The sequence below is a fragment of the Hyla sarda genome, chromosome 5, assembly GCF_029499605.1.
Source record: "Hyla sarda isolate aHylSar1 chromosome 5, aHylSar1.hap1, whole genome shotgun sequence".
NCBI lineage: Eukaryota > Metazoa > Chordata > Amphibia > Anura > Hylidae > Hyla > Hyla sarda.
Genome location: NC_079193.1, coordinates 364,430,152 through 364,450,023, shown reverse-complemented (window position 1 = coordinate 364,450,023; position 19,872 = coordinate 364,430,152). Strand labels below are relative to the sequence as shown.

Genomic DNA, 19,872 nt, shown 5'->3' with positions numbered 1-19,872 from the left:
CAAACCTATATAAGTAGGGGATCATTTTAACCGTATGGACCTACAGAATAAAGGTAAGGTGTCATTTTTACCGAAAAATGCACTGCGTAGAAACGGAAGCCCCCAAAAGTTACAAAATGGCATTTTTTCTTCAATTTTGTCACACAATAAATTTTTTTTCCGTATCGCCGTGGATTTTTAAGTAAAATGACTAATCTCACTGCAAAGTAGAATTGGTGGCGCAAAAAATAAGCCATCATATGGAATTTTATGTGCAAAATTGAAAGCGCTATTATTTTTAAAGGTGATGAAGAAAAAATGAAAATGCAAAAACGGAAAAACACTGAGTCCTTAAAGGGGTACTCCGGTGCTTAAACATCTTATCCCCTATCCAAAGGATAGGGGATAAGATGCCTGATCGCGGGAGTCCCGCAGCTGGGGACCCCCGGGATCATGCACACGGCAGCCTGTTTGTAATCAGCCCCCGGAGCGTGTTCGCTCCGGGACTGATTACCGGCAACCGCAGGGCCGGCGGCGTGTGACGTCACACCTCCACCCCCGTGTGACGTAACGCTCCGCCCCTCAATGCAAGCCGACGGGAGGGGGCGTGATAGCTATCACGCCCCCTCCCGTAGGCTTGCATTGAGGGGCTGAGCGTGACGTCACACGAGGGCGGAGGCGCGACGTCACACCCCGCCCGCCCTGCGGTCGACCATAATCAGACCCGGAGCGAACACGTTCCGGGCACTGATTACAAACGGGGTGCCGCGTGCATGATCCCGGGGGTCCCCAGCTGCGGGACTCCCGCGATCAGGCATCTTATCCCCTATCCTTTGGATAGGGGATAAGATGTTTAAGCACCGGAGTACCCCTTTAAGGGGTTAAAGAAAGAACATGTTCATTCTTTGCGCGGAAGTCCTGCGAGTACTGCATAGCCGTCAATGGTGACGGCGCAGTGCCGAGCAGCCGTACTGCCGAAGTATTTCGTCGGCGACTGCCAGATGGAATCTCCGCTCGCGGAATTCTGCGAGCGGAGATTCTGTTCAAAACACGTAGCGTGAACGTACCCTTAGGTGTCAAAATATTCCGATTCCTCAGTGCTGGTGGAGTATTGGTCACTTCATCCCTCTCAAGTCTGGTTTTCTGTATATTCTAAAAGAAGAGCCTAAAATGAATTAAGTCCACAAGGTTAAAAATTAATTACTATTAAAGTGGCGGCTCCGAGCGGGAAATTAATGTGAGGCGGCAGAAGATGACAGTAATTGCCCTTTAAGCGGGAGAAGGGAAAACAGTTGTGACAATGAATGTAATCGCTGCGTTCTGTGGAGATACATGTGTCACCCAATATAAAGCCAGACTCCGGGAAAATGTGTCCATCTGTCATTTATATTGGGTCAATTGGGCAGGAGGACCAGCGCAGTTATGTATGGTGTATGCAGAATGTTGGGGGGTGGTGGCGGTGGGGGGGGGGGTTAGTCTTGGTGCCATGTTAGTCTTGGTGCCATGTTAGTCTTGGTGCCATGTAAACCCCTTCCCCTCAGCCCCTATGGCCAAATCTAAATCCAGAACAGTTGGACACAATCTACAATTGACTACACATTTTCTAGCCCAGTTGTAGGATTTATGGTCCCCATTAGCACCACCAGCGTCAGACTTAGATTTCGGTGTTCTCCATTATTCCGAGGGCCCCCTCCATCTATACATGTAGACCTCCATCTATAATTATATTGTAATTGTTCTTATTATTGTACAAACAGGAGAGATCATCATGATCGAATAGGTTATTTGTGATCAGCCCAAAAGACAGTGTTTCCCAACCAGGGTGCCTCCAGCTGTTGCAAAACTACAACTCCCAGCATGCCCGGACAGCCTTCGGCTGTCCGGGCATGCTGGGAGTTGTAGTTTTGCAACAGCTGGAGGCACCCTGGTTGGGAAACACTGCATAAGAAGTAGACTCTCGTAGCAAGTGGTTGGTTCCAAAGTCCCGTCCAGATGGGGCTGGTATCTGGATGCTTGGAGGCCATTATTGTGTCAGTACCCCCCCCCCCCCCTCCTCCCCTTAAAGCTAATGGCAATTGCCCCATTGGTAATGGAGTAATAGAGGTCCACAGTTTGGAAACCACTACATTGGGACAAGGATGGAAGCACATCATTTGTCCAATAATCTTTTTAATGAGGTTTTGTAATAATTTTTTTTTTAAACTTTCCACATGCACTCTGGCTACTAAGCCTAATAATAAGCTGACATGTTTTTTTTATATTGGATCCAACATAACCCACACTAATAATTGACTTTCAACATAACATCAGAGACAATTCATTAACATATTCTCATTCCTATTAGAGATGAGCGAACTTACAGTAAATTCGATTCGTCACGAACTTCTCGGCTCGGCAGTTGATAACTTTTCCTGCATAAATTAGTTCAGCCTTCAGGTGCTCCCATGGGCTGGAAAAGGTGGATACAGTCCTAGGAGACTCTTTCCTAGGACTGTAACCACCTTTTCCAGCCCACCGGAGCACCTGAAAGCTGAACTAATTTTTGCAGGATAAGTCATCAACTGCCGAGCCGAGAAGTTCGTGACGAATCGAATTTACTGTAAGTTCGCTCATCTCTAATTCCTATGTACTTATTTTGTTTTATTTTATACCTATAATTGTTTTCTTAATCCTATTATTATTTTATTAACTATTTATTACTGGATCTGGAGCATTATTTAAAAAATAAATGACGCTATTTTATATATGAAGTTGCTGGGAGTTGTAGTTTTGCAACAGCTGGAGGCACCCTGGTTTGGAAACACTGCATAAGAAGTAGACTCTCGTAGCAAGTGGTTGGTTTCAAAGTCACGTCCAGATGGGGCTGGTATCTGGATGCTTGGAGGCCATTATTGTGTCAGTCCCCTCCCCCCCCCCCCCATAAAGCTAATGGCAATTGCCCCATAACAGAGGAGTAATGGAGGTCCATAGTTTGGAGACCACTACATTGACACAATGACGGAAGCACATAATTCCTCCAATAATCTTTTGTAATATATTTTTTTTAAACTTTCCACATACACTCTGGCTACTAAGCCTAATAATAAGCTGACATGTCTTTAACCATAAAGAAAACCTCTCAGCAATCTCCACCTTATCATCGCAGACAGGAATACATTGATATGTGACATCAGTTCATAAGACGGGATCCACCATTCGCAATAGGTGATAGTCACAGCGCCTCTCTTCCCCAATGGCTAATTCACAAGTCATTGAGCATGCCCACACCACGTTGCAGGACCTCGTTAGTAAGCGTTAGACGGCCAATCAGGGGGCAGAAGAGCCATGGCAATCAGCTGCATTGTAACCATCACTAGCATTACTTGTACCCTGTGCCTGTTAATCCTTGCTGACCTCCTGTCACTTGACCGTTGCCTGTTCCCTGATGTTCCCTTGCCTGTTGATTTTGAACTAAGTTGCTGTCTAGATTTGACCCATTGCCTATTTTCTGACATTGCATTTGCATTATGACTTTGATCCATAGCTTTTCCTGACTCAGTCTTTGCCTTTGTCATTTTGTATCTTATCTGTGGGTGTGTTACCAACCTGGTTTGTCTGACTATTCTTACTACTCTTAAGCTCCTGCAAGTAGTTGAGTGTAGGGACTGTTGCCCAGTTGGGGGCCATATTTTAGGGGTGATTGTCCAAATAGGTAGGGAAAGGGGTTTGGGGCAAAGGGTAGCTTGTGCTCTTTCCCTACCTCAGACATGACACCTATGTATCAATATCTGGTTTTAATAAAAGTAGGTGATACATTTCCTTCCAATACAGTACAAAGTTCCAAATCTCTTGTGACCATATCGAATATGATATCATAACCTGAACGTTCATGTAGCTGAGACCTCACTCCATTACCTGTTTTTGATGTAGCATTTGCCTTTTGATTTTGTACCACGTTATTCTCTAGGTTTAACTATAGCTTGTCCTGACTCCTATCTTTGCATTTATAATTTTGGACCTTATGCTCGTGTGTTACCAACCTGTTTTGTCTGACTATTCTGACTTTTACATCCCTGCACGTAGCCCAGTGTACAAACCATATCCTTTGTTGAGGGTTGCCATTAAGGGCGAATTGTCCGAGCAGGTAGGGAAAGGGGTTTGGGGCAAGCAATAGGTTGTACTCTTTCCCTACCCTTTCCCTAATTTTGTACCTTATCTGCGCATTTGTTTCCAACCCGGTTTGTCTGACTATTCTGACTACTCTTACGCCCATGCCTGTGGTCAAGTGTAGGGACCGTTGCTGGGGGCCACCCAGGCGGATTATCCAAGTAGGTAGGGATATTGACACTGATGTATCAATATCTGATTTAAATCGATAAAAATAGGTGATAAATTTCCTTCCGATGTAAAACAATGTTTCAAATGTCATATGGGATATGATATCACAACCTCAATGTTCTCATAGCTGAGACCTCCCTCCATTGCCTATTTTCTGACGTTGCATTTGCCTTTAGATTTCGTACCACACTACTCTCTAGGTGTGACCCATAGCTTGTCCTGCCTCTATCTTTGTAATTTTCTATCTTATCCACGTCTGTTATCAACCTGGTTTGTCTGGCTATTCTGACTACTCTTCTGCAAGTAGTCCCTTGTAGGGACCGTTGCCCAGTGTGAAGCAATATCTGGTTTTAATCGATGAAAATAGGTGATACATTTCCTTCCAATGTAGAACAATGTTTCAAATTATGATACCGTAACCTGAACGTTCTTGTAGCTGAGACCTCATTCCAATCGATGTATGTACAGCAGAAATTTGAGAGGAGAAGGCTGGAGAATGAGCTGCTTTTCCTACCCAAACCTGTCACATCCCGTCTGCATTTATATTCAGGTTTTTTTACTTTGTACTTATGAGGAATATTTTAGTAATTCTCTTACTGCGCGAAACTTTCTGTTGCTGTGTTAGCTAATTGGTTATTGTCAGTTTATAACCTTCTAGTTAGGGAAATGCATATTGTGTTCTATATATATAAATGGGATAATTAGCTCCCAGAACCCCTCAGCTATTTGTCAATTACTCACTTGGAAAGAAAGATAATACTAATGACTGCATTTTATTTCCTAAGAACTGTCTATGAATTAAAAGGCCGTTGCCAACTCGGCTCTCTCTTGCAGATGTAAAGTGCAGCGCGAAAGGACTTTTTCTTTATTGGTCGCGGTTCTCATGACTTCTCCAGATGCACATTCATTCATGCGCTAAGGAAAAGCACAATCCAGATAATACTGTCCAGGCATGCTGGGAGTTGTAGTTTTGCAACAGCTGGAGACGTGCTCTTTGGAAAACACTGCTGTATCACACTGCTGTATTTTATGTGTCTAGCACCTATATTTCTCTCACAAATACCTTCTATCTGTTGCTTACTTGGTTTGTCATTCTGTGCTTCAGAGGGGGCGAGTCCTCACTCTGCATGACTCATCTGCCTCCCTGCTGTGCTGGGTCTCTTCATCCAATCACTGCAGGCTGCTCTGTAACCCCCTCCTCTCAGTTTTCATGCTGCAGTCTAATAGGACAGGAGTGAGCACAGAGGAGAGCTAGTCAGGCCCTCACTTCCTGGACTTTGTCCATGCCCATTCAGCTGGGACAAAGTTAATGCTGCAGCTGGGCAGGATTATGTTCTGAATGGTATGGGGACCCCAAGTGGTCTTTTTTATAAACCATGTTTTTCTATAAAAAAGGAGTGAACATTTTTTATGAAGTATATTAGAAAGGTTAATGTTTTGCTAAGAGGTACAACATTTAAAACGTTTTTGATTTTGACAGTGCTCATTTAAGGACACATCCCACTTCATTTTAGTTTTTTTCCTTCTCACCTTCTAAGAGCCATAACTTTTTTATTTTTCCATCCAGAAAGCCATGTGAGCCTCTATTTTTTGGGACGACAATTTGTACTTTGCAATTTGTAACTTTCAATTTTACTGTATGTAAAGCAAAAATGTACAGCAAAAATAAAATTATATATTATTGTTGGGGGAGATTGGAAAAAAAATGCAATTTTGCAGCCTTTGGGGGGTTCATTTTTCAAGATATATTTTTTTATTCTGAGGGTCAATATGACTAAAACGGTATCCATGCGCTCAGCAGCTATTAACAGCCGTGACCCACGGCTAATGCCAGAAATCACTGATTGGACCGATGTCCAGCATTAACCCCTTGGACGCCGCGATCAAAGTTGATCACGGCGTCTAAATGTGGTAAATCCCATTCCTTGCTAGCTCAGTGGGCTGATCGGGACTGCTGCAGCGATCTCACAGCATCCCGATCAGCTGAGAGGATGGTGGGAGGTATCTTACCGTCCTCCAGGCCATCTGATCGGTGATCCAATGATGCAGCCAGCCATGGCAGGCTGGAGAAATGAAGAACCGATAACACTGATCAATGCTGTTCTATGGAGCAACATTGATCAGTGCTGTATATGCACTGAAATGTATGTCACTACATATACTATTAAAAAAAAAAGAATAAATTGTGATCAAAAGATGCTATAAAAAAATGGTCCCAATAAAAACTACAGATCATGGCACAAAAAAAAATTAGCCCTCATACATCTCTGTATGCGGCAAAATAAAAAAAAAGTTATAGGGGTCAGAAGAGAACAATTTGAAGTGTGCTAATTTTCATACAAAAAGTTATAATTCTTAATATAAGTAGTAAAATGGGGGGGGGGGGGAACTATATAAATTGGGCAAAATTTTAATTGTATGGTCCTGCAAAATAAAGATAATGTGTCATTGTTACCAAAAGGTACACTGGAGAGAAATGGAAGCCCCAAAATTTGCAAAATGTTTTGTTTGTTTTTGTTTTGTTTTTCAATTTTGCCCTACAAATCATTTTTTGTTTGTTTCACTGTACATTTGGAGGTAAAATGAGTGATGTCATTACAATGCACAATGGGTGACGCAAAAAATAATCCCTCATATGGGACTTTAGATGGAAAAATAAAAGAGTTATGTCTATTAAAAGGTGAGGAGGAAAAAAACAAAACCTCAATAATATTACAAAAAAATGGCTCGGTCCTGAAAGGGTTAATGGGTTAGTGATGGGCATCCACAGCATAGCAGCCATCACTTACACTCTATGAAGCCTTTCTGTGTTTTTTTTATGCTTTTGTTCTGTTTCTGATGGAAACTGTCTGCTCTGTTATCTTAATTGCTTCACTTCCTGTCTAGTATATATCCTGTAACAGACTTCCTGTTCTTCCTGTACACTCTAGCTGGGAACTTAAAATAATAATACTTTTTATACAGCGTTAACATATTCCACAGCACTTTACAATTCCAAAAGTACATGAAAAGACAGTAATACACACAAATTATCAATTCAAACAAGAGCTTACAATGTATCTTTATAGAAGCAGTGCATCATGGACTGATTTCTGTACTGTAACTTATCTCAGTAAGGGTGCATGCACACCACGTTTTTGCTATACAGTTCCCGTATACAGTTTCAAGTTAAAAACTCTATGGAACTGTATAGAAAACCGTATGCTTTGACTTAACATTGTAAACCGTATTTCAAACGTATAATCTGGTTTAGTCCGTTTTGCGGCTTATACGGTTTTGTCAGTTTTTTTTTTACCCGTACCCAAGACCATAGTCTACCACATTTTTTGGTCCGGGTGAAAAACTGTATTAAACCGTATACGTTTTTTTTAAAAACATGGGAGTCAATGGGAACCGTACAGAACCGTATGTGCGTACGGTTCCATCCGGACGGTTCCATCCGGTTTGCACCATACGGTTTTTGACTTTGCACATTTTTTTTTCTTGGAATTCCAATCAAACAAGTGAAACTTTATTCATAATGGAGTGAAAAGTTAAAAACGTATACGTTTTTTTCTTTAAAAATGGATGCAACTCGAGATCATTTTTCAAACCGTATATGGGTTAAAATTTGTACACACGTTTTGATACAGTTTAGTCCGGTTTTGAGGAATCCGTTTTTCATCAAAAACCTGATACGGGAACTGTATCGCAAAAACGTGGTGTGAATGCAGCCTAATTTCTGTGTTGCAACTAAACTCAGCTGTTCCTGCATTAAATGGGTACTCCACTGCCCCAGCGTCCGGAACATTCTGTTCCGAACGCTGGGTGCGGGCTGCGGGGCTTGTGACGTCACAGCCACGCTCCTTGTGACATCACTCCACGCCCCCTCAATGCAAGTCTATGGGAGGGGGCGTGGCTGCCGCCACGCCCCCTCCCATAGACTTGCATTGAGGGGGCGTGGCGTGACATCACAACCCCCGCAGCCTGCACCCAGTGTTCAGAACAAAATGTTACGGACGCTGGGGCAGTGGAGTACCCCTTTAAATCCAACTGTGAGGCTGGGTTCACATGTGGTTTTATATTACATATTTTAGGTCCTGAAAAAAAAACTGTGCAAATGACTGAGCCGTATTATGTGCTATTAAAAGTTTTACATACTGTGAAAATATAGGTATTATACAGTGTACAGATTACTAAGCCACTCTATCATTGTTTGATTTAGTGTTGAGCGGCATAGGCCATATTCGAATTCGCGATATTTCGCGAATATATGGACGAATATTCGTCATATATTCGCTAAATTCGCATATTCGTAATATTCAGGTTTTTTTTCGCATAGGCGAAAATTTGCTTATGTGAAAATTTATGAACTTCATATGTATGGTGCTAATCTCCGACAAATGTATTTGCATCATTCTCATTGGGCCACAAGCTAAAAGAAGGGAGGGATCAATATTCACGAATATTTGCATATGCGAATATTCGCCCGGCGGTCTCACACAGTAGTATTAGAGCCTTCTTATACACCACACAAGCTGGAAGCAGAGAGGGGTGATCACTGTGATGTGTATTGTGAAAAAAATATATATACGAATATTCGTCATTACGAATATATAGCGCTATATTCGCGAATATTTGCGAATTCGCGAATATGCGATATTCGCGAATAAAATTCGAATTGCGAATATTCGCGAGCAACACTAGTTGGATTTAGATCAAATAGATGGAATTATCAATACTGAGTGATACAAGCACCATCCTATCCATCACAATACCATGAAAAGAAGATCAAGTATTTTTTTTTTGCCAGAGATGGTATTGAGGTTACGGTAGTGAATGGTTATTGATGTTATGGAGGTACCAGCTGGCATTTCCAGTGCTCTGGGCAGAGGTTTTAGGGTCATGGCATCAAGGATAATGACTGGACCCCAAGCACCTTTCTTGTGACCACAGGGCCCTCCTGTGGGTTTAGAGCCTGGGTGCAGCTATTGGAATGTCCATGATGTTGGTGCAAATGATGGCTTGAGTTTCCTATCACAGGGTATAGAGCGGTAGAACCTGAAAATCACATTGAACTAGATCCAGACAGGCCCACTTAGAGACCTGTAGTTACAGAAGGGCACTTGTTCAGCTTGTCTCTTCTGGCAGAGATTAAGTTCAGCTTTTCTCTTCTGACAGTTTTCTTTCTCTCGGAGGTGGATACTATGTTAAAGGGGTACTCCACTGGAAAACATTTTTTGTTTAAATCAACTAGTGCCAGAAAGTTAAACATATTTGTAAATGACTTCTATTAAAAAAAATCTTAACCCTTTCAGTACTTATTAGCTGCTATTTGCTCCACAGGAAGTTTCTTTTCTTTTTGAATTTCCTTTCTGTCTGACCACAGTGCTCTCACTGCTGACACCTCTGTCCATTTTATGAACTGTCAGAAGTAGGAGCAAAATCCCCATAGTAAACCTATCTTGCTCTGGACAGTTCCTGACATGGACAGAGGTGTCAGCAGAGAGCACTGTGCTCAGACAGAAGGGAAATCTTAAAAAAAAAAAAAAATGAACTTCCTGTGGAGCATATAGCAGCTGATAAGTACTGGAAGGATAAATATATATTTTTTAATAACAGTAATTTACAAATATGTTTAACTTTCTGGCACCAGTTGATTTAAAAAAGAATGTTTTCCAGTGGAGTACCCCTTTAAGAGATGTCCCCTCCAGTGTGGACTGGAAGTAGATTCTGGGCATTGTGATACTTTGGACAATGCTGTGAAGATATCACCATGCCCACCTCAGGCAGGATACTTGGAATACAGGTTGGGGGTGCAGGGTGAAGTTGGTCCACCATAGCAGTATATGCAAATCATGGGAATGAAGATAGTCTCTCCTAAAGGATATACACAAAATACTATGGAGTCATTCAGATAAAGTTTAAAACATAAGAATGTTTATTGCTTCATTTAAAATACATATATGATAGTGATAAAAACATGTGGGAAAAAAGGGGGAGAACAGGTCCACTGAGGGAGACTAAACAAAGAGGCGACACTACCTGCTCATGTGCGAAAACAATGGAATAACAATGAATAAAGTGCACGTGAAGTCCAATCCTTTAAAAGTTCATAACTTAGGGGTTAATGGGGTACTCCGCCCCTAGACATCTTATCCCCTATCCAAAGGATAGGGGATAAGATGTCAGATCGCCGTGATCCCGCCGCTGGGGACCCCCGCAATATAGAAAGCAGCACCCACCTGTAACTGCTTCCGGAAGCGCTGGAGGATCTCAGGCTAATTCCTCCCGACCACGGGGACGGAAGATCGTGATGTCACGACTCCGCCCCCGTGTGAGGTCATGCCCCGCTCCCTCAATGCAAGTCTATGGGAGGGGGCGTGAAAAAATCTTAATCCTTTCAGTACGTAGGAAGTTGAGTTGTTCTTTTCTGTCTTCTGTTGACACCTGCCTCAGGAAATGTCCAGAGTAGAAGCAAATCCCCATAGCAAACCTCTCCTACTCTGTGCAGTTCCCGAGACAAGCAGAGATGTCAGCAGAGAGCACTGTTGCCAGACAGAAAACAACAACTCGACTTCAGCAGCTGATAATTATTTGAAGGATTAAGATTTTTTCATAAAAGTAATTTGCAAATCTGTTTGACTTTCTGGAGCCAGTTGATATTAAAAAAAAAAAAAAAGTTTTTCCCTGGAATACCCCTTTAATCATAAAAAAGTGCCAGTGCATATGTGAACATACCCAATTACATCTTAAAAAATAATAAACAGCTGGATTAACCAGAATGTAAGTGTCAGTCAATTGTAATAAATACTTAAAGGAGTTCTCCAACTGAAATCTTTTATCCCCCGCTGTGCCCTGGCTGTAAAACTATACATAATAAACTTTCACTTACCTGCCTACGATCCCCCGTTGTTCCGATATCGCCGCCCGTGCTCCGGTCCCTGTCAGCTTCCTCTTCCTGCGGGTCGGTGACTTCACTCTGCGCTCAGCCTATCAGCGGCCGCGACGGGACATTGCTGTCACCGGGATCGGCTAGAGGAAGTGCGCTAAGCCGCACGAAACAACTTCCACGTACGGGCCGGTATGAGGACTCATTTTTTGCGCCGTGTTCTGAGGTTTTTATTGGTACCATTTTTGTATTGATCAGACTTTTTGATCGCTTTTTATTCATTTTTTCATGATATAAAAAGTGACCAAAAATACGCTATTTTGGACTTTGGAATTTTTTTGCGCAAACGCCATTGACCGTGCGGTTTAATTAACAATATATTTTTATAGTTCGGACATTTCCGCACGCGGCAATACCACATATGTTTATTTTTATTTACACAGTTTTTTTTATGAGAAAAGGGGGGTGATTCAAACTTTTATTAGGGAAGGGGTTAAATGACCTTTGTAAAAAAAAATTTCAATTTTTTTTTTGCAGTGCTATAGCTCCTATAGGGACCTATAACACTGCACACACTGATCTTTTACCCTGATCTCTGCAAAGCCATAGCTTTGCATGGATCAGCGAGATAGGGGCTCGATTGCTCAAGCCTGTAGCTCAGGCTTGGAGCAATCAAACGCCGATCGGACGCCGTGGAGTCAGGTAAGGGGGTCTCCGTTCGCGTCCTAGCTGATTGGAACATCGCGATTTTATCGCGATGTCCCGATCAGCCTGACTGAGCTGCCGGGAATCGTTTACTGAGGGTTAATAGTGTGCGCCACAACGATCGGTGCTGCGCGCTATTAGCCCAGGGTCCCGGCTATCGTTAGCAGCCGGGACCGACCCGGTGTGATGCAGGGTCACGGCGTGACCCCGTTTTAATCACCGGGACCGGGCGAGGGGTGTACAGGTACGCCCTTCGTCCTGAAGGAGTTAAAGGGGTTATCCGGTTATGAAAAATGCATTCCCTATCCACAGGAGCTGGTTCACCACAATCTCCAGAATAGGACCGGTCTCTTACCTCTGAACGCTCCAGCCCCCACCTTCCTAGATGAACTGGTCTCGGAAGTGGCAGCCTGATCAGCCGAACATGGGCCGCTGCGATGTCCTGCCTGAGCGATGATTGGCTAAGCGGGCTTTCAATCTCTTACCTCATCTTGGAATGTCTTGGCCAGATCCGTGGAACGTGCTCTCAATCACCTAAAGTGCAAGAAAGAGTGCAAAGGTGTCACACTAAAAAAGCATGCAGAAAGGATGCGGTCTATTGCAAGCCCTTCTTCAAAAGGAAAGAGGCCCCCCAACAGACCTTATTCTTCCCCTCCGGGCCAAAAGGCACCTGCGAGGTTCCAGTTTCAATGTCCCTTTTCACCAAAGCTACTAAGGGACCACAAGTGCTCCTGGCATCAATCTAAGGGCTAGCCAAGGTATCTTCCCCCAGAGCCATTAAACAGTCGGTACCCTGCCCGTGCAGGAGTACCCAGGGTTTTTGCAGGGAGATGAGGAACCTGATGGACACCCACTTTTAACCACCTTCTTTAGGCTTAGATGCCAGAGTTGGATGATCAAGTACTGATGATCAATTGGGATCTCAATAAAATTAAGTTTCTTTTAAAGGTTCTGGGAAGATATTCAAAGATAAAACTTAAAGGACAAGGATGAAGTTACCCACTATAATTTACATATACTTACCTGTGTCATATGGGAAGAGGATAGAGAGTGATAGGGAATATAGTTAATATGGTTTTCAAAGAAAACTCAGCACTTATCCTCAATTGGTCCAATTGGTGGGTGTCTGGCCACTGGGACTCTTACTGATCAAGAGAACCTAGGGCACTGTCTCTCATATAAATGAAGCTGAGGCTGGACATGCTGCTGCTTCCTCTAAATCTATGGACAGACCAATAAAGGTGAGTGCTATTTGTTCCTGGTTTATGGAGATGAATCGGCTTGAAGTTAAAGCTCATGTCTGACCACCACTGTATTCAAAAGGGGGGGGGGGGATACAGGACCCCTTGTTACGCCTAGCGCTCCGGGTCCCCGCTCCTCCCCGGAGCGCTCACGGCGTCTTTTTCCCTGCAGCGCCCCGGTCGGTCCCGCTGACCGGGAGCGCTGCACTGTCATGGCCGTTGGGGATGCGATTCGCACAGCGGGACGCGCCCGCTCGCGAATCGCATCCCAGGTTACTTACCCGTCCCGGTCCCCTGCTGTCATGTGCTGGCGCGCGCGGCTCCGCTCTCTAGGGCGCGCGCGCGCCAGCTCTCTGAGACTTAAAGGGCCAGTGCACCAATGATTGGTGCCTGGCCCAATTAGCTTAATTGGCTCCCACCTGCTCCCAGACTATATCTGTTCACTGCCCCTGCACTCTCCTGCCGGATCTTGTTGCCTTGTGCCAGTGAAAGCGTTTAGTGTGTCCAAAGCCTGTGTTACCTGAACTTCTGCTATCCATCCTGACTACGAACCTTGCCGCCTGCCCCCGACCTTCTGCTACGTCTGACCTTGCCTCTGCCTAGTCCTTCTGTCCCACGCCTTCTCAGCAGTCAGCGAGGTTGAGCCGTTGCTAGTGGATACGACCTGGTTGCTACTGCCGCAGCAAGACCATCCCGCTTTGCGGCGGGCTCTGGTGAACACCAGTAGCCTCTTAGAACCGGTCCACTAGCACGGTCCACGCCAATCCCTCGCTGACACAGAGGATCCACTACCTGGAAGCCGAATCGTGACAGTAGATCCGGCCATGGATCCCGCTGAGGTGCCGCTGCCAAGTCTCGCTGACCTTACCACGGTGGTCGCTCAGCAATCGCAGCAAATTGCCCAACAAGGACAGCAGCTGTCGCAGTTGACCGCCACGTTACAGCAACTTCTGCCTCTGCTACAGCAGCAACCATCTCCTCCGCCAGCTCCTGCACCTCCTCCGCAGCGAGTGGCCGCTCCTAGCCTCCGCTTGTCCCTGCCGGACAAATTTGATGGGGACTCTAAACTCTGCCGTGGATTTTTGTCTCAGTGTTCCCTGCATATGGAGATGTTGTCGGACTTGTTTCCTTCAGAACGGTCTAAGGTGGCGTTCGTAGTAAGCCTTCTTTCAGGAAAGGCCTTGTCTTGGGCCACACCGCTCTGGGACCGCAATGATCCTGCCACAGCCACAGTCCAGGCCTTCTTCGCTGAAGTCCGGAGTGTCTTCGAGGAGCCTGCCCGAGCTTCTTCTGCCGAGACTGCCCTGTTGAACCTGGTCCAGGGTGATTCTTCAGTGGGCGAGTACGCCATCCAATTTCGTACTCTTGCTTCCGAGTTATCATGGAATAATGAGGCTCTCTGCGCGACCTTTAAAAAAGGCCTATCCAGTCGCATCAAGGATGTGCTGGCCGCACGAGAGATTCCTGCCAACCTCCAAGAACTCATCCATTTAGCTACCCGCATTGACATGCGTTTTTCTGAGCGACACCAAGAGCTCCGCCAGGAAAAAGACTTAGATCTCTGGGCACCTCTCCCACAGTATCCGTTGCAATCTACGCCTGGGCCTCCCGCCGAGGAGGCCATGCAAGTGGATAGGTCTCGCCTGACCCAGGAAGAGAGGAATCGCCGTAGGGAAGAAAATCTCTGTCTTTACTGTGCCAGTACCGAGCATTTCTTGGTGGATTGCCCTATCCGTCCTCCACGCACGCACCCAGCTCACGTCGGTGTGGCGTCTCTTGGTTCCAAGTCTGCTCCTCCACGTCTCACGGTGCCCGTGCGGATTTCTTCTTCAGCCAACTCCTCCTTCTCAGCCGTGGCCTGCTTGGACTCTGGTGCCTCTGGGAATTTTATTTTGGAGTCCTTTGTTAATAAATTCCGCATCCCGGTGACCCGTCTCTTCAAGCCGCTTTACATTTCCGCGGTCAACGGAGCCAGATTTAATTGCACCGTGCATTACCGCACAGAACCCCTCCTGATGTCTATCGGACCCCACCACGAAAGGATTGAGTTCTTCATTCTCCCCAACTGTACCTCTGAGGTCCTCCTCGGTCTGCCATGGCTCCGGCTTCATTCCCCCACCCTTGATTGGACCACCGGGGAGATCAAGAACTGGGACTCTGCCTGCCACAGGAAGTGCCTCTCCCCCCCCTCCCAGTCCCATCAGGCAAGCCTCTGTGTCCCCTCATGGCTCCCGTCCTTGTGTCTCCCTGCCCCGTGCCAAACTTCACCCTCTGCCCTTCCTCCCCATTCCAACTCCTGCTGTACTGCCTCCCGTTGAGGAAGCCCCCCATTCTTTCCCGGTGTCCTCATCCCAGGGGAGGCAGTTACCGGACAAAAAAAAGGGGAGACCTAAGGGGGGGGGTACTGTTACGCCTAGCGCTCCGGGTCCCCGCTCCTCCCCGGAGCGCTCACAGCGTCTTTTTCCCTGCAACGCCCCGGTCAGTCCCGCTGACCGGGAGCGCTGCACTGTCATGGCCGTTGGGGATGCGATTCGCACAGCGGGACGCGCCCGCTCGCGAATCGCATCCCAGGTTACTTACCCGTCCCGGTCCCCTGCTGTCATGTGCTGGCGCGCGCGGCTCCGCTCTCTAGGGCGCGCGCGCCAGCTCTCTGAGACTTAAAGGGCCAGTGCACCAATGATTGGTGCCTGGCCCAATTAGCTTAATTGGCTCCCACCTGCTCCCAGACTATATCTGTTCACTGCCCCTGCACTCCCCTGCAGGATCTTGTTGCCTTGTGCCAGTGAAAGCGTTTAGTGTGTCCAAAGCCTGTGTTACCTGAACTTCTGCTATCCATCCTGACTACGAACCTTGCCGCCTGCCCCCGACCTTCTGCTACGTCTGACCTTGCCTCTGCCTAGTCCTTCTGTCCCACGCCTTCTCAGCAGTCAGCGAGGTTGAGCCGTTGCTAGTGGATACGACCTGGTTGCTACTGCCGCAGCAAGACCATCCCGCTTTGCGGCGGGCTCTGGTGAACACCAGTAGCCTCTTAGAACCGGTCCACTAGCACGGTCCACGCCAATCCCTCGCTGACACAGAGGATCCACTACCTGGAAGCCGAATCGTGACACCCCTGTTGTTGTGGTTGATGAAGCCATAGTAGTTGATCACCCACAGATCAGATGCTACCTGGGATAGGTCATGAGTGTCCTTCATAGGAAAGTATTTGTACAGCCTATATAACTAAAGAGCTCTAGACATAGTCATTTCACTTGGGCCCTCATGCCCAAGGTGCTTAAATAGCTACTCTGGACATCCCAAAGGATAGGGGATGAGATGTCGGTTCGTGGGGGTCCCGCAGCTGGGACCCCTGCAATCTCTGCAGCACCTAGCGTTAGAATGCTGGGTGCCGGCAGTGGGGGGGTCATGATGTCTAAACTTAATTTCTTGTGACGTCATGACCACGACCCTCATGATGTCACACCACACCACGTCAATGCAAGTCTATGGGAGGGGGCGTGGTAACCACCACGCCCCCTCCCATAGACTTGCACTGAGGCGGTGTGATGTGACGTCACATGGGGCGTGGTCGTGACATCACAACCCCCGCCATTTGCTCCAAGCTTTCGGAACAAAACATTCTGAATGATGGGGCAGCGGAGTACCCCTTTAAAAGCCACTCTGTGACATAAGAGGATATCTGTATTATACACCGTTCCGTCTTTATAGGACAATCGACCATAGTCTCTGCTATTCCCGTAAACAGTTCTGCGTTTAGCTCCTACACAGGAATCTAACTTTACTATTGTCGAGAACCTAGCAACAGAATTGAATTGGCATTCTAGATAAGAACACATTGGTATGCACCGAGTGGGATAATTAAATCAAAGGATCTAGGTAAACAGATGGTAAACATGACAAGAATAGCAAGAAATGAAGTTTAGAGGAGGAAGAAGCGAGCGGCATCAAAACCGCATGGTTGGGGATGCTAGGCCATCGGATTATTGATTCCTCTGCTTGTAAGTCATTTATGGAGCACGAGTTCTGTCTGCTAAACAGTCAACACTGATGGGATTTTTTTTTCTCATCCATCTTATGGTTTAGGAACAATAATTTTATGTTATCTTCTCCTTTGTGTTTTTATAAAGTATTGATGTGCAGAGCTGCATGATCTAGAAATATTAAGATTACAGTATATGGCAGAATAATGGTCGCAATTACGTATTAGGGTGAGGATCATTGGGTTGGCCAGAGGAAATTATTCTGAGGGTCCACCTTCAAAGTCTACAGACCACATTTAAAGGAGTACTCCGATGCACCAACCAAAACATGCCACAATGTAGCCCATGAACGTACCTTTTAAACGACCCCTCTTTCATCTAAAATGGCCCAGCCGTTATTGTGATATTGCTGCCCCAAGTTTCCGTTACTTCCGGGTTCTCTTCTTTCCATGCTCTGTAAAAAACTACTTCTCCCAGCATGACCGCTCCTGATTTCCGCCCAGCTCCTGCCCTCCCCCGTAGCTCCCCTGCTCAGCCCCCTCCCTAAATTATAATATTGCACGCCCCCTCCTCTCCCACTTATTTCCCTATCCCCGCCTCACAGAATACGTCCTACTCACATGGTCGCCGAGCTCCAATGAGATTTCGGCCGCCGCTGCGTGCGAATATATGAATAGATTACTGAGATGGGGAGTGGCCGACTCGGGACTGGGAGGCCGGAAGAGCCCGCAGTGACTCATGGGAGCGATGAGTCACCGGGCGAAGATGGCGGTGGCGCCTAAGAAGCAGCGGTCGAGCGTCATGGATTGAAGAAAAAGGAGCCAGCTTCCGGTCGGAGAAGAAATGCGGGCGAAGACCAGGAAAAGAGCCATAAGGATAAGGTAAGTAATTTACAATGTTATATAACTTTGTTTTAGGCTTTGTTTGCCCTTAAAAAAACGAGCATAGGAGTACTCCTTTAATTGCTTCATACCTTTCTTTTCTGTTACTACAAATATGGGTCATATCACGGTTATGGCATTGGCCCCAAAACTGGCTTTAAATTAAGTTGTCTTCTGCTGGAACATTAGAGACCTGTAAAAGGAAACCATGTTGTCCAAACCTTGGTCCATCAAAGGATCGTCTGGTATTCTCTTGTGCAAGTCTACCTACCACATATGAACAGGGAATAGGTAAGGTCCTACACTCACCCACAGCCCTTGTCCCTAAGCAATAGATCCATAACAGTGGGAATTTTTTTATATTTTTTTATTACAGCGTAAACCCCATAGATTCCATGATCAGGACAGATCCATAACCCGTGAAGACAGTCCCGTCCTGAATAGGTGCTGGGGCGTCCAGTCAAAATAACAAACTACAAAAACACAGTCAAGGGTCAAGGAAACAGTCAGGAATACAAAGGTAAATACACACTAAAACCATGCTTAACCATTTAAGGACTCAGCCCATTTTCACCTTAAAGAGGAACTCCGGTGGAAACAAGTGGAAAACAAATGTTTTAAAATCAACTGGTGCCAGAAAAGTTAAACAGATTTGTAAATTACTTCTATTAAGATCAAATGTATATAATCCGGTCATCCAGCAAAGATCACCTGCACGGTGGAAGTTTATGCCCCTGCGGAGAAGGCTACAAGACCTTGACAGAATCCTAGCTACCAGGATCAATCTACCCATCTTACAAGTCAGTATCAAATCATTCGGTGAAAGCACCACAAGTCCCAGGAAGGCATCAAGGCTTCCAAAGGGTTACGCTGCATCCTCTCACCCAACACCAGACTGTCAGTTTAATAATATCTGCACCCAGCTCAGGAAAGACAGTTATCCGTAACATGACGTCAGGGGGTTAATTTACTCCCTGTGTCTGGCCCAGGAGACGCTGTCTCCAACCTCAGACCGTGTATTGGATAACAGTGCCCTGGCGTCATGAAGTGATCAGGTATTTCCCTACACCACCCGTGGTACCACAGAAGGTCCTTTGTTGAGGATATTCATCTCTTGGAGTGGAGAGCGGCTACAATGAGCATTACTGGACGAGCTGTCCTGACATAAAACCTATTGACTTAAATAGACACTGTGTAACAGACAATACAGCTGATAACTGGAGGTCCCAGTAGTAGGTCACTGTGATCTACTTATCTTTATGGGACCACTCTAACAATTGTCCAAAGTGGAGCACCCCTTTAATCAACTATCTAGTTAGAAGTTGGTTCAAGGACAGAATAGCTATATTCCCCTCTGACATCCCTTCTCCTTAAGAATAAAGCTAGTATGTGAACCCCTCCAATGGTATTCTGGCTATATTCATGGTGTGGACTGCATGGGGGGAACCAAGTGGAAAACGGGGGAAGCAGCCGGAGGGGACAGTGTTTGACACCTGAGGAAGGTGGAAGAAAGCTCCGAAACACGTTTGTCCTGTTTTTTTCTAAATTTCAATAAATTCGAATTTTCGGATAATCAGACCTGAGTGGATGGATTACTTCTACAAGCCAACAGCATAGCCCAGAACCTGACCAAAATTATTGTTCTCTATGGTTACTCTGACAAATTGTAGAACACTCTATTTGCCCTATTGGCAATATGGCCGTGAGTACAGATGTCCTAGAGCCTTGTGTTTCCCATCCAGTGTGCCTCCAGCTGTTGCAGAACTACAACTACCAGCATGCCCGGACAGCCTTTGGCTGTCCGGGCATGCTGGAAGTTGTAGTTCTGCAACAGCTGGAGGTACACTGGATGGGAAACACTGCCCTATATTGTGTATAGGGGATATGTTTTTAATTGA

The 19,872-nt window shown here is 45.8% G+C and overlaps 1 long non-coding RNA gene across 1 annotated transcript in view; it reads right to left on the bottom strand.

Moving 5' to 3' along the window:
* Positions 1 to 5,338: 5,338 nt before the first annotated feature.
* LOC130274441 (uncharacterized) overlaps positions 5,339 to 19,872 on the bottom strand; it is a 145,626-nt gene continuing 131,092 nt past the window's right edge. Inside the window, exon 6 of the long non-coding RNA XR_008844389.1 lies at positions 5,339 to 5,680. This is a non-coding gene — a long non-coding RNA (uncharacterized LOC130274441). The remainder of the gene's footprint in view (positions 5,681 to 19,872) is intronic.